Raw genomic sequence first — 13478 nt, 5'->3', positions numbered from 1 at the left:
GCCTAGGCTGAAGGCCACCAGGGCTAAAGCCCGAAAGCATCCCCCACAGCAGCTGAGGTCACAGCGATATAATCGGCAACGAAACACCAGTCCCCCCAGCACTCCCACAGGAGGAGGAAACTCGGACTCTGGTAGTCACCGGGTTTGTGGCACAGTGATGCCGGCCTACTCACCAGCCTGGGGCTGGAGGAACACCACTTCCTGTACCCGCACAGCGGCGGCCCCGGACAGCCTGCCAGCGCGCACCAGCGTTATCTTACCGGGCCAAAGAATGGACTATCCGTTCCAACATGTCAGTGGCATCGGGTGAGGATTTGCAGCGGCGAGGACTATGATAACTGCAGCTGAACTCAGTTTACACTCATTACATTCAATTTCATTTATTGATCTGTTTCTCCCTGTTGATATGCCCTCCCCATTTCTGTCTCAATACTGCAGTTTTCCAGTATACGCCTTGCCAGTCCGCAGTTAGTATACTGATTATTTGTTTTGTTGCGGCATCGCTTAGTATTTGATATTGGTATTTATCTACTTTCATCCTGCAGGGCACTCATAAGCATACTGTATCGCTCTATAATGTCCTACTTATACTTTTGTATTTGATCTGCCTGTCAAAGCACTAGAAGCTCATTTACTCCCACAGAACCTGACCTAAACTCTGACTCGACATGTTTCATGATTAACTTTATTATTTTTAAGGTCTAGTGTTTGGCTTATAATTTGCTCGCTAAACTAACCGGTATAACTATCTTAACTAAGCCTGTGACCCTAAGACCTTACAGTTACCAGCGAAAGCCTACACTTAGTTAAATGTTTAACACGTTTCAGTTTTAGCTTCCAGCTAAGTCTTCAACTAAGAGATATAATGTGTAACCTGTATGTTTAATTTAGGATCAGAACAACTTTAAATGTTCCTGCCTAGCATTAGATACAGCATATTAACCTGTTACGTAGAAAACAAAAGCGTTGTTTTTATATGTTATGCCTCTCACACTCTCTAAGTGATGTACATCATTACTGTTCACGTCCTTACTTAAAAATTGTGTGCAAGATCTCATGTCTACCCCTATGTTCAAACTATGTCTAACGTGCTAGAGGATTGCCTTTGGGGTACCTCATAAGCAACTGTTAAAACTGTGCGCACTTCAAAAATAAAGAATTCAAAAAAATAAAAAATAAAAATAAGTGGGTGAAACGAAAAAGTCTTATCTAGAGACATCTATCGAGGTCTTGTTGTATGGCAGTATTCAGTCCAAAATAATTTGTCCTTGTTATGTTCTTCCTTATGGGTCAGCTCATATGCAAGAGACAAAAGATATATAGAGAACCAAATAGTGTAGTATGTTTTGATAGTAGAGGTGATAATATAAAAAATCTTGAATGCAAACTCACATTTAACAGAGCTAAAACCCGCTCTGGTGTGATCCCCGCTTATGGGATATGAGGTGGATTTCCTTCGTCTGTGGTTGGTTTCCTCCGTCCGTGGTATAATAGACACTCGGGTAGGAAGAAACAGCCAATAGTGTTCACTGTGTAAAACACTTCAAAATAAAATAATAAAATAAAATGGGTACTCACAAGATAGGAGCAGATCTACTGCTCCTTGATGATAGCTTTGGTGGTATGGTCCCCACCTAGGATTACTTGGAGTCCGGAATGATAAAAGGATGCCAGGTAAAAAGTTAAATAATGTGTATTAAAAGATAAATAATACAATTAAAAGTAACCAAATATACTTTAATAATTATAAAATACACAATATATTAACCATAAACGCGTTTCGCCAATACAGCGTTATCAATATGGGGAAAGAACCTGATACCTGGCAAAGGAATCATTAAATAACAAACCCAATCCTTTGAAATTGGTGCCAAAATGCAGGTGACCAATCACAAAAAGGGTTAAGGTTGATATAGTAAAACCATAATAAAAACAGAGAAAATCCAATATAGCAAAATAGAAAAACATAATAATAGCTTAGATATATACATATACATGTGAAATTAGCAAGATATGTGCATAAAAATAAATGAGTAAAACTATTTTGGGCGCGATCACATGACCGGCATAGGAATCGTAGGAATATCTGGGAAATGTAGTTGGACGCCGGCAAGCACTGCGCAGCTGCCGGCATCTTATTGGTGGGCGTCAGCACGTGTAAGGAAGCCGCCTACAGGGGGGCGCGATCTTGTGACGTCAGCACGCATTGATCATGCGGCTGGCATCAGGGGGAAGGGCGGAAACAAATAGTGACGACGGCTAGCACGGAGCGTGTAGTTTATGACGCGGCTCATAGCCGCTGTCATAGAGAGAGTAAATAAAGGGCACAGTCGGCTCGCACAATGCTGCGGCCGGCTTGGAAATGTGATTATGAACATCATGCCTGATCCATAGGAATTGTGATCAGGCATGATGGCATAGAAAACGAAGGAATTGTACAAAATAAAAAGTAAACTGGTGAATATATATAAACAGCCTGCATAATCCAAAAGCAGTGTGATCAGGCATGGTGGTATATATAAAAAAAGGAAATATAAAAGCAGCAAGAGAGACATAAACAATAAAACTATGAATAAAAGTGGTATAAAAACAACAGGAAAAACCTATATGATAAAAACTGATAAAAGAACATAACCATAAAATATAATAAAAAACAAGATTATAAAAAATTAAACAAATCAAAATCTACATTAAGACCCTGTGGTGCAAGGGTTTTGAGTTTGTAAACCCACTCCATTTCTTTTTTGCCTATAATATTTTTAATGTTGCCGCCCCTCCATGGAGCCACACATTTTTGTATTCCAATACATTTTAACATTTTAGGATCTTTATTATGTATGATAAAGTGTTTGGATACTGAGTGATTCTGGTATCCACTTTTAATGTTTCTGCAGTGTTCGCTTAGGCGTGTTTTCAAGCACCTTGTAGTCATTCCAGCATATTGGAGGCCACAGGGGCAGTCAAGCAGATATATGACATTTTTCGTGGAACAGTTAATAAAGTCATTTATTTTGTAGACCTTGTTTGTCCTTTTTGATACAAATTCAGTTATTTTGTGGGGGACATCAGGGTCAGTGGTTTTACAAACTATGCACATTTTACACTTACAGATTCCTTTAATTTGTGGAAAAAAGGATACAGAGGGGGTATTTTTAGTTTCTCTGGTAAAATTCTTGGTTAGTATTGACTTGAAATTTTGGGCTCCCCTAAATATAATATTAGGGCGTTCGGGTACAATTTTGTTTAATAATTCGTCTTGTTTTAGGAGATGCCAGTGCTTTCTTACAATCTTTTTTACATTATTGCTTTTATTGTTAAAATTGAAGATAATCGGTAATGGCATCGCTGTATCTGTGGTTTTAGGTTTATATTTTAAAAGTTAATTTCTATCTTTTTTTGGATATCCCTAATACTATTTTCAAGTTCTATTTTAGAGTAGTTTTTCTCAACAAATTTCTCTTTTAGGTAATCGGCTTGTGTGTTAAAATCTCTTATTTCTGAACAGTTTCTCCTGAGTCTAAGTATTTGGCTTATCGGGGCGCTGTCTAACCAGGGTTGGTAATGGCAACTACTTTTGTCTATAGCAGTGTTTACACAGACTTTTTTAAAAAACGTCTTTGTGTGTAGTTTCCCATTTGTTATAAAAATATTGAGGTCTAAAAAATTTATTTGTTCTCTGCTATATTCATAGGTAAGAATTATGCCTCTGTTGTTTGTATTAAGATTAGTGATAAAAGAATTAAGATCGTTTTCAGTGCCATCCCAGATAAAAAAAAAAGGTAATCAATGTATCTAAAAAAGGAGACTAGGTTTGCTCTCCAAGCGTGATTACTAAAAATGGCTTCAGATTCCCAATCAGCCATAAATAAGTTAGCCTAGCTGGGAGCAAACCTAGTCCCCATTGTATTCCCTCTTTTTTGGAGATAAAATTAGTTGAAAAAACAGAAGTAGTTATTTTTTTTAAATAATGTTAATACCTTCTAAAATAAATTCAATTTGTTTGTCAGCGATTTTACCTTCTCTTGTTAGGATATCTCTTACAGCTTGGCAGCCTATATCGTGAGGTATGATCGTATATAGTGACTGAACATCGCATGTCACTAGTGAAAAAAACGGGTTTCCATGTAAAATTGTTTAAAAAAATTAAAAGAGCCATGGAATCTTGAAGATAGGATCTCATGAGTCTGACTGAAGGCTGTAAGAGGATATCAATGTATTGTGAGAGATTGCATAGGAGTGAGCCTATGCCAGAAACAATAGGTCTCCCGGGTGGGGAAGTTTCATTTTTGTGGATTTTCGGGAGAAAGTATATGACAGGTGTTACTGGAAATTTATTGTTTAAAAAGTTAAATTCGTGTTTATTTAAAATACCTAAAGTTACGCCTTTGTTTAAAAACTGGGTAAAAATATTTTGAATTTGTTTAATAGGATCGGATTGAAGTTTTTTCGTAAACACTTGCATCATTTAATTGTCTGTATGCCTCATCTATGTACATTTGTGTAGATTGGATGACTATCCCACCACCCTTGTCTGCAGGTTTGATCACAATATTCTCATCATCTTGAAGTTCTTTTAATGCCAGTTTTTCTGAGTGTGTGAGGTTGTGGGGGTCGTATTTATTATTTTTTTATTTTTCTAAGTCTTTTATGACTAATTTCTCAAACATAGTGAGGGGAGCAGATTTAAAATGAGCAGGATAAAAAGTAGATTTCTCTCTAAGAGGGGTATTAATCATATTTTGGTTGTGAGAGGATGTAAGCGGGGTTGGAGCTAAAATTTGAGTGGAGTTTTCTTCACTTTTTTCCATAAAAAATCTTTTAAGAGTGGCTTTCCAAACAAATTTATTCACATCTATAAAAGCTTTGAATGGTTTAAACGTATTGGTTGGGGCAAACTTAAGACCTTTAGTTAAAACCGCTATATGTGCACTGGATAAAATCTTTTGTGAAAGGTTAAAAATGCCACCACTAGTACTGTAAGAAGGGATAGTTATCTTTCTACTCTTTCTCTTTTGCTCACGTCTGCCACTTCTTCTTCCTCTAAATTTAAAATCCTTTTTTTGGGGCGTGAGGGATGTGGCGTTTGGGCTGGTGCAGTGTGGTGAGTTCAGATTTCTAAAAAATTATCATCATTTTCATATTCAGAATCCAGTGACAGTAATTGGTATCTGTTCGGGTGATTGGGAATTGGAGGTGATTTGGAATAGTTTGAGTATTCTTTGTGACTGTTAATATATTTTGATCTTTGTGGTTTGGGGGACAAGTGTTTGTATTGGGGTCTTAGTGTGTTGTGGTGATGGTGAAGTGTTGTGGTGGGTTCGGTATGAGTTGTATCGATTACGTTGGGGAGATGAACGGTATTGAGTAGTGTTATAGTGATGTGATCGCTGTGGGGGGCCATGAAGGTAATTGTTTGGTGCCCTGCGTGTATATGTATTTTGTAGTGAATGTAGTGGTTTCTTTGTGTTTTTGTATTGGTGTGACTGGTATTTTGGAAATTGCCTCTCTGAGTTTTCGTAAGGTTTTTGTTCATGGTAAGTATTAGTTCTCGTGGGGTAATTTCTTTGAACTGGATATTGAGAAGTATATTTTTTATTTAAATGATAAGTTCTGACTTGCTTGTTTGAGTAGTCTGTTTTGTCTCTAATGTATTTTTTTATTTTTATATGTTTTGTTTCGATCTCAACTTTTTCAATTTTTTCAATATTTGGTTACTTTTAATTGTATTATTTATCTTTTAATACACATTAGTCAACTTTTTACCTGGCATCCTTTTAGCATTCCGGACTACAAGTAATCCTAGGTGGGGATCATACCACCAAAGCTATCATCAAGGAGCAGTAGATCTGCTCCTATCTTGTGAGTACCCATTTTATTTTATTTTGAAGTGTTTTACACAGTGAACACTATTGGCTGTTTCTTCCTACCCAAGTGTCTATTATACCACGGACGGATGAAACCAACCACAGATGAAGGAAATCCACCTCATATCCCATAAGCGGGGTCAATACCGCTGCACGCCTTTCACACCAGAGCGGGTTTTAGCTCTGTTAAATGTGAGTTTGCATTCAAGATTTTTTATATTATCACCTCTACTATCAAAACATACTACACTATTTGGTTCTCTACAGGGAGTGCAGAATTATTAGGCAAGTTGTATTTTTGAGGATTAATTTTATTATTGAACAACAACCATGTTCTCAATGAACCCAAAAAACTCATTAATATCAAAGCTGAATATTTTTGGAAGTAGTTTTTAGTTTGTTTTTAGTTTTAGCTATTTTAGGGGGATATCTTGTGTGCAGGTGACTATTACTGTGCATAATTATTAGGCAACTTAACAAAAAACAAATATATACCCATTTCAATTATTTATTTTTACCAGTGAAACCAATATAACATCTCAACATTCACAAATATACATTTCTGACATTCAAAAACAAAACAAAAAAACAAATCAGTGACTAATATAGCCACCTTTCTTTGCAAGGACACTCAAAAGCCTGCCATCCATGGATTCTGTCAGTGTTTTGATCTGTTCACCATCAACATTGCGTGCAGAAGCAACCACAGCCTCCCAGACACTGTTCAGAGAGGTGTACTGTTTTCCCTCCTTGTAAATCTCACATTTGATGATGGACCACAGGTTCTCAATGGGGTTCAGATCAGGTGAACAAGGAGGCCATGTCATTAGATTTTCTTCTTTTATACCCTTTCTTGCCAGCCACGCTGTGGAGTACTTGGACGCGTGTGATGGAGCATTGTCCTGCATGAAAATCATGTTTTTCTTGAAGGATGCAGACTTCTTCCTGTACCACTGCTTGAAGAAGGTGTCTTCCAGAAACTGGCAGTAGGACTGGGAGTTGAGCTTGACTCCATCCTCAACCCGAGAAGGCCCCACAAGCTCATCTTTAATGATACCAGCCCAAACCAGTACTCCACCTCCACCTTGCTGGCGTCTGAGTCGGACTGGAGCTCTCTGCCCTTTACCAATCCAGCCACAGGCCCATCCATCTGGCCCATCAAGACTCATTCTCATTTCATCAGTCCATAAAACCTTAGAAAAATCAGTCTTGAGATATTTCTTGGCCCAGTCTTGACGTTTCAGCTTGTGTGTTTTGTTCAGTGGTGGTCGTCTTTCAGCCTTTCTTACCTTGGCCATGTCTCTGAGTATTGCACACCTTGTGCTTTTGGGCACTCCAGTGATGTTGCAGCTCTGAAATATGGCCAAACTGGTGGCAAGTGGCATCTTGGCAGCTGCACGCTTGACTTTTCTCAGTTCATGGGCAGTTATTTTGCGCCTTGGTTTTTCCACACGCTTCTTGCGACCCTGTTGACTATTTTGAATGAAACGCTTGATTGTTCGATGATCACGCTTCAGAAGCTTTGCAATTTTAAGAGTGCTGCATCCCTCTGCAAGATATCTCACTATTTTTGAATTTTCTGAGCCTGTCAAGTCCTTCTTTTGACCCATTTTGCCAAAGGAAAGGAAGTTGCCTAATAATTATGCACACCTGATATAGGGTGTTGATGTCATTAGACCACACCCCTTCTCATTACAGAGATGCACATCACCTAATATGCTTAATTGGTAGTAGGCTTTCGAGCCTATACAGCTTGGAGTAAGACAACATGCATAAAGAGGATGATGTGGTCAAAATACTCATTTGCCTAATAATTCTGCACTCCCTGTATATATATTTTGTCTCTTGCATATGAGCTGACCCATAAGGAAGAACATAACAAGGACAAATTGTTTTGGACTGAATACTGCCATACAACAAGACCTCGATAGACGTCTCTAGATAAGACTTTTTCGTTTCACCCACTTATTTTATCTGGACTAGTCACTTAGTTTTATAAGGCGCAGCCCTTACTTTTATTTACTTAAGGGGTACTGTAAGGGTCGCCGGGTTCCCAATGCTCGGAGGCCTGTGTCGGTGAAGGTGCTGGGGGGGTCTTCTAGGGGCGCTGCCAGAGGTATGTTGGGACGAGTTCGAGGGTCTGTTGTTTCGGGCAGCATTTCTCCTGGCCTTCTTCGCAGCATTCAGGATTGGTATGCTGGTGAATGCTAATTGGGCAGCCGGTGGCTAGGAGGGGTGGCTGGGTTGCACATCCAGGAAGGGAGGCTCATGGTGCACCTGGCCAGGTCAAAAAACGATGTCAGGGGTAGGGGTCGGGATGTGACACTGGGTGCCCTGCCGGACTCTGCGCTCTGTCCAGTTATTGCGGTGTCACAGTACATGGCTCGGAGGCCAGCTGTTGGGGGGGGGGTCATTGTTGGTGCAAGCAGATGGCTCTTCCCGCTCTCAATTTCAGTTTACCAAGGTTTTTTGGCTGGGATTAGCTAAGTTGGGGTTGCAACCTGGCAGCTTCGGAACGCATTCTTTTCGTATCGGGGCAACTACTGAAGCCTAGAGTTTGGGCCTGGGGGAGGCAGTGGTCAAGCGGATTGGGAGATGGGAATCGGTCAGGTTTCGGTCATACGTGCGTTTGGGTATGTTGGATTGAAACGGGGTGGAAGGACCAAGGATACTGTGCATGGTGGTGATGTTTTTTGTTTGTTTCCTAGGAAAAGTCGCCTGGATCGTCGGGCACTCCTTTCAGTTCTGGGCCGAGAGGAGAGCTGCAGCTAGAGTTCAAGGGCAGCAACTGGGCTTCCCGAGGGACCAGTTGGCAATTTGTTGGTTTGGTTATCGGGCGTTTAGTTGGGGGGATGTTTGAAATGCAGTGTTTCGCATGAGATTAATAAGAGCAGACATTAGACTGTGAGAGTAGGACCTGCCAAAGATGGGGTACATTGACGTTGTGGCAGGCTTATGCAATGTATGATCATATAATGTAACTAAATCCCCATTATTATTATTTTTGCCTAGATTAGGTGTTTTTAAAAAAACTTTTAAAAACTAATAAAATCTGTCAACATTGAAGTTGCTGTTTAGTAGATAGGAGAGTGCGCTGGATCTTGTGTATTGTTTATTGTATAATATGGCCCCCTGCAGCACCCCATTTAAGCATGTTCAGGTGAGTGCAACCATCCCCCATGTTTTATATATATATATATATATATATTTGGGAGTCTAGCCAACTCCTTGGTTTTGCACCCCTCCCTGTTACAGGTGCCTCATCTCAGGTCCCTATTTAGCCTTGTACTGCAGAGAGCCTCAGATGGAATTTTTTCCCAAGTAAGTGGGTTAATCTCATAAGAGCAGACATTAGACTATGAGAGTAGGATCTGCCAAAGATGGGGTACATTGACGTTGTGGCAGGCTTACAGGGGCGGGCTGGGCCGGGGGGCAGGGAGGCAATTGCCCACCAGGCCGCCCTAAATCGTTTGCAAAACGGCCGCTGCAGTGCCGTCCTGGGTGCCAGTAGGAGGGGGTGCCGCGCGGAGCAGGCTGATGGCCTGTTACAGGGAGCCCAGCAGGTGGTCAGCTGGCCACCTAGGGCGCCCCGGTAGCAAGGCAGAGTAGGCACCTGCTTGTCCCAGACAGCAGGTGCCTTCTCTGCAGGAATATACCGGCCGCATGAGGAAGGAGGCCGGCGGCGAGGGAGCACTGCCTCTGCTGATGATCTTCCTGCTCCCTCGCGCGCCCTCTCTGGTGATGCCGGGAGCCGGAATATGACGTCATCATTAAACTGCACGAGGGAGCAGAGAAGAGCAGGAAGTCACTGGACCCCCGGGAAAGGACCCAGAAGACTCCTAAAGGTAGGAGCAACAAGGAATTTGTGTGTGTGTGTGTGTCTGGAAGTGAGTGTGTGTCTGGAAGTGAGTGTGTGTGTGTGTGTATGTGTGTGTGGGAGTTAGTGTGTGTGTGTGTGTGTCTGTCGGTGTGTGTGTCTGCTTGTCAGGGTTTGTGTGTGTGTGTGTGTTATTGAGAGTGAGTGCCAATGTGCCTGTCAGCAGGGCCAGCCTTTGAGGTGTGCAAGCAGGGCCGGCCTTAGGGGTGTGCGAGCTGTGCTGAAAAATAGGTCACAATTTTATCCAAAGAACTATAGAACCAGTGCTATCGACATGTTTGAGAAATCTGTCATTGAAGATTTTGAAAAATTAAATAAAGATAATTGTAAGAAAAAATCCCAAGACAATTTAAATCCCAGAGAATATAGAGCATTACAACAACTAAGAAATAATAAAGAAATTATTATAAAACCGGCGGATAAAGGAGGGAGTATAGTCATTCAAAATACATCAGACTATCTAAAAGAATGTTGCCGTCAATTAGAAGATAAAAGAATATACATGGAACTTAAGAAAGACCCCACGACAGATATAAAATCATCTCTTGACATTTTATTAGACAGAGGAAAGGAAGAAGGAATTTTAAATGAAAAAGAGTATAAATTTATTAAAATAGAATCTCCGAGAATACCCGTTTTCTACACTCTACCGAAAGTGCACAAAGACCTAGACTATCCCCCTGGAAGACCGATTGTGTCTGGGATAGGTTCTATTTCATCTAATCTTTCCAAATATGTAGATATATGGCTGCAAAATATAGTGAAAGATATGCCCTCATATTTGAAAGACACGACAGACATGATAAAAACTTTAAAAAATGTACAGTGGACAGAAGGGTATATCCTGGTTACTTCAGATGTATCCGCTTTATATACATCAATTCCTCACATTTTAGGCTGTGATACAGTACGCAAATGCTTAGAAAAATCGAAAACACTGTCTAATGAACATGTTGTTTTTATTGTAGATAGCATCAAGTGGATTTTAGAAAATAATTACTTTTTATTCAATTCAAAATTTTATTTGCAACTACAGGGTACGGCTATGGGGACCAGGTTCGCCCCTAGCTACGCAAATTTATTTATGTCAGGGTGGGAAGAAGAAGCCATCTACTCTCATGGATCGTGGGGGACGAACCTGGTCTCCTATAAGAGATATATCGACGACCTGTTTTTTATATGGAGAGGTTCCCAAAAAGATTTGGAAATTTTTTTAGAAGAAATAAATCAGAATTCCTGGGGCATACAACTAACTAGTAATTTTAGTACACGAAACATCAATTTTTTAGACCTGGAGATTTACGCTGAGGAAGGGGTTTTAAAAACAAAGAATTTTTTTAAAAAAGTAGATGCTAACAGCTACGTACTGTATAATAGTGGACACTACACCCCGTGGCTAAATAATATTCCCAAAGGGCAATTGCAACGGATACGAAGAAACTGCACAGATAAAAATATTTTTGAGGATCAAGCGAAAACTGTATTAAAGAAATTTTCCCAAAAAGAATACCCAAATGAATTATTATCCCAAGCCTATGAGGAGGTCAATAAATTAGATCAGGATGTTTTAATTCATAAAAATAGTAATAAAAAGAGTGGAGACAATACTCTCCAACCTCTAGTTTTAGATTTCAACAAAGACTCACAAAAACTCAAACGTATCGTAAATAAACACTGGCATCTATTAAGAAAGGATAAAGAACTAAATAATATTATCCCACAAAAACCGTTTATCACTTTTAGAGGGGCTACTAACTTAAAACAAATACTTACGTTCAACCACCCCAAAAGAGAAGTGCCAGAAACTTTTTTAAGTAATAATAAGAAAGGATTTTATTCATGCGGGACATGTGTGGGCTGTAAATGTAGTGCAAATAGGACCCTTAAAGGAATTAGTAAATTTAAAAGCAAACATTCTAAATACGAGTTTAATGTTAAGGATTTTATCACTTGTTTTAGCAAAAATATTATTTATTTGCTGATTTGCCCCTGCGGATTGCAGTATGTAGGGAGAACGATCCGTCCGCTACACAAAAGGATTTACGAACATGTTAACAACATACGCAAGGGATTTGAGCTACATAGTGTGTCCGCACATTTTAAAAAATATCACAATAAAGATCCGAGCGGACTAACCTTTGTAGGGATACAAGAAGTAAAAAAATCCTGGCGAGGAGGTGACCATATACAGCATATAGGTAGAGAGGAAATGAAATGGGTCCATAAATTGGAAACCCTGGAACCAATGGGTCTCAACATTGAATTTGATCTTTTTAATTTTTTATAAAAAAATTTTTTTTTATAAAAGTTTTTTATGATGTTTCTGAACTTTAAAATTACCTGTACTTCTTTTGTCTACTATATTTTTAATCTTTTTTACTTTATTAGTAGGATGTGGGACATTACAATATAGCTGCTACTACATCTGGTATGACATTTTCTATCTAATGGTATTATATATAAAATAACAATATATGTAGTTATTTTTCATTTACTTGTATTAAGCTTATGTTTATAATTCTCTTGCATATTAAAATGTTTTAAATTTCCTATATAGGCAAGTGTGAAAGTGCTAGTATTACTAGCTTGTATATTTCTTCATTTTCTAAACTTAAAAGTGCCGTTTAGGCGATATGCCCAAAACAATAGAGACTGGACGTTTTTATTATGGAGTCATCAGGTGACCCAGAACCAATAGACTTTCCCCTGAAGAAATCCACGCCCAGAAAGATCGTCATATAACCAACAGGACAGCAGGATCCAACATGTGATCTGAGGAAGCCAATCTGGCGAAACGCGTCATCACGCACGACGTCACCACGTGATCGCTCCGGAACCCGGAAGTATTGACTCGAGGTGGTAATATCTATCAACCGGCGGATACAAACAGCACATATCGTGACCGCTGGATGAGGAGAATCATTTGGACTGGTGACTTAGAAGCAAGTTTTATACATTTTATCACTTTGTGTGAATTACCTTTTAATATTCTTTTCAAATAAAGTGCTTCAGAAGGATCTGTCTGCTGTCCTGAATACTAAAGGTCTCTGAGTCCTGAGATAAGAGGACTTCTGCCATCATAGTTAGAGCAGACTTTTACTGCTCTACTTTTGTAAGTGTGAATATTTCCCCTTACATATACTTTGAGTTTTAAAGACATATTACCCTATGATCTCTGTCTTTTTGTGTTTGTTTTACATATTTGCATAGCCCTGAGGGGTGATCCACGCCAGTGGCGTTAAAATTGTGAGTGTGGATTTGCTACCCCATTTTAATTTTTTTTTTCACGTGTTGCACATTGCACATGCACTTTCAACAACAATATTGAGAATTACTATTGTATTGTACACTATTAAGTTATTTAAAGTCATAGCGCACCTTATTTTTTGCAATTGTATAGTGGTGTTTTTCTGAGCTATTTTACACGTTAAGGTGCAGCTTGTTTTAAGATTGTTTCACTTGGAATAAATAAATAATTATATTCACTATCACTAAATATATAGCGCCTACTATTTGCCTGTAGATATTTCTTTTATACTGTGCGAGCTGTGCGGCCGCACAGGGCGCCATGCCAACAGGGGCGCCGGGCAACCGACACAGCTCGCACAACCAGGTCCTGCCCTACCTCAGGGCGCCCTGGTGGGTGAAAGATTGCGCCCTGGCCGGCCCTTACAGAGTGCGCTCTGCTTTGGTATTGGCTGGTGAGGTTATTGAGGACCTCTCTCATCGGCCCGTTG

The sequence above is a fragment of the Pelobates fuscus genome, chromosome 1 (assembly GCF_036172605.1).
Source record: "Pelobates fuscus isolate aPelFus1 chromosome 1, aPelFus1.pri, whole genome shotgun sequence".
Classification (NCBI taxonomy): domain Eukaryota; kingdom Metazoa; phylum Chordata; class Amphibia; order Anura; family Pelobatidae; genus Pelobates; species Pelobates fuscus.
This window is presented reverse-complemented; position numbering follows the sequence as displayed.